Source organism: Epinephelus lanceolatus, chromosome 16 (assembly GCF_041903045.1).
Source record: "Epinephelus lanceolatus isolate andai-2023 chromosome 16, ASM4190304v1, whole genome shotgun sequence".
NCBI lineage: Eukaryota > Metazoa > Chordata > Actinopteri > Perciformes > Serranidae > Epinephelus > Epinephelus lanceolatus.
In genome coordinates this window covers 29,516,907-29,519,790 of record NC_135749.1, presented here as the reverse complement: position 1 = coordinate 29,519,790, position 2,884 = coordinate 29,516,907, and positions in this window count along the sequence as shown.

Below are 2,884 nucleotides of genomic sequence, written 5' to 3'. Positions count from 1 at the left end.
AGGACAGTGAACACCGCCCCGATCAGCTCATTGGTCCACTGCTGCCAGCTGGAGGAGAGGCGTTCACTGTCCTTTGAATGAGCCACCCCTTTGTATTATCATTCTATCTCTCTGTATGAATCTAAATTAATGATTAGCTCTACAGGTAAGAGGATTTTCGAACTGTTCCTTTCAGTTATAGTCTTGAGAAAAGTAGAGATACAAAAATATAGGGCGTTAGTCAGTCGCCATTATATTAGATTTTATTTGAGTACACATGAATTGTCTGTAGCATACTTAGACTAAAGAAAAAAAAAACACTGAAACTTTTGGGCTTGGCTTTGACCTTGTTAAGATAAAAGATGTACAAAAATATTTTCTCCCTTTGCTAAAAATAACTGTTCAAGAAGAGTTATTTGACCCACTCCTACTACAAACACATAAACCTGACCACTTATTAATTTTCACACTTTAAAGAGCACACCATTTTGTTAAACACTGACAAAACACCTCAGAGTGATCATAGCCCATGATCATAACATAGTAAAATGATCATCAACTGTAAATCTTTCTCTAATTGGAGTTAACAGAGTTTTAATTAAGGGTGAACCCATTTAAACTCATCCACTTTGACCAAACATCTGTACACTTTTAGAGTTGTAGTTACTAAAAAAAGCAATTTTGGTGACAGACAAGGATTTAAGCAAGTCTGTGGAGCTAAGATGATATGATATGGTAAATTTAAAAAAAGAGGAGGGAACTTTCAGCCTGCTGTTAGTGGACACTATAAGGCAAGATGTTGGACTCGAGTCACAAATTTGATGACTTCAGACTTGACAAAATTTAAATTAACTTGTGAGCACTTGGAACTTATGCAAGTGAGGCAGGTGAAGTTAAAAAAATTCAGGGCTTCAATCCAATTTTTTGTACATAAATGCTGTATACAACTTTTTGTTTTTCCTGTATATATATTTATTTCTCAGTTGAAATTAACTGAATCCACTGATAGTATGTTAAGTTGATTTCACACATTTTTGGGGCATAGATATAAAGATATATTTACACTATAACAATAATATTCAGTTACATATATTCATTTAACTACATGTTCTTGTTTGATAGTATTTGCTGTCAGAAACTGGTATATTATCATTTAATGTTAATTGCTCATTGCAGATTGACATTTCTTTAGCGTGTATGAATGGGGACCAATGTTATGTTTTAGCTCCCTCTAATGGTTATGTGCTAGATCTCATGTGTTGGACAAGACACCACCTTCAACTTGTCTTTAATTCAGACTAATTGTTTTTCAGACCCTGCTCAAAAGTCATTGGTCTGAAAGTTTGCCTGTGCTTCAAGAATAGATTCATATTATTTAACCTGAAAACATAGTGCCTTAAATTATGATTATATCCTAACACAAATTTATTTGTATTTCCCTGGTTTGCATTTTTTCACTATTAGTCTTTTGTGCAGAGACTTGTTTTGGATGCAAAACTTTATGATTTGAGACTGTATTAGTGATTTATGAAACAATGACTTGACCCAGGGCTTGACAATATTAATCAAATCACTGATTACACTTTTTCCCTATCAAAGGACACTTCTGGTACTCGCTTAATTGTGGATTGTATAAATATGTTTGCATAATAATCCACATTAACTCATCTTCTAATATGGAAAATGAAAGACGCTCAACTCAGATGGACTTTTTTTTTGTCATTTATTCCGCATACAGGTGTTTTGGAAAAAAAAATAAGTGGGGAGACCACCAAGTCTCGCCTGAACATGTTTTCTTAATGCTCATCATTATAAACAGACACAAAAAAGAATGAGATGACAACAGTGACGAAACACAAGGAAACATAACTGATAACCAAAAAAACATATGTAAAAAGCTTAAAACAGGAAAACACGGGAGATGGAGCGATGTCATGACACGGGGAAATGTTAGAATAATTTTTTAAAAATGGTGGATGGAAAATAAAAACCAAACTAAATAAAGAAAAACGAACAGAATGCAGGGCTGCATCAGTGATTCAGAGGGATAGGAAAACAAGAAGACTGGAGGAGGTTAGAGACACATTCATTGATTTGTCAACAACAATCAAAACAGATGTCTTTCCTCCTTCTAAAGCAGGATTGAAAACAACAATATAGAACAAGTAATCACGAGGAGAGTAAAATTAACATTCACAAAGGAAAATGCAGAACACCTGATATATATTTTTAAGCACACATGACTCCTCAGAGTTACACTCCTATGTTCAATTATCACATGTTGTTCAAGATTAATGTTTTTTTTAGTTTGTAAAATCACCCTTCAGTTACGTTGGAACAGCTTCTTGCCAAAGCCCTCCCAGTGTATAGCCATATTTTTTAAGAAGTGAACCATAATAGCATTGGGTTTAACTTTAAATCTGACCTTTTATGTTCTATTAGTGGGTTACAGTAAGTTGCCAAAGGAGGGAGTAATGAAGTGACTATTTTCTTACATTTTCTTGGGAGTAAATGGTTGACAGTTTAAAACTGCTTTGGTGTCTTGGAAGAAGATGTGGAGAAAGCAAATCTTCCCAGAGTTCAAAACAAACATGATTGAAAAATCGACTGGGAGTCATGGAGAGGAGGCTGTTAATGGGGAGTTGGATGCTGGAACAGCAACACTTGAATAGGGAAAATGTTTGAAGTGGAAAAGTCGGTGGGAGGAACAGTGAAGCAACTCATGGTGTGCAATCTGTGCGGGCCTGCAACCATTATTTCATGCAACTTATATCTCTCAGTCATTCACCATTAGGTATACAGTCTTATTTAAAAAAAAAAATAATAATTTAACAATCACAAGGTAGAAAAAAACATGCAGGTGTGGAAGTTTTGAAATAAACAGCACAGGATGGCAAAAGCATCG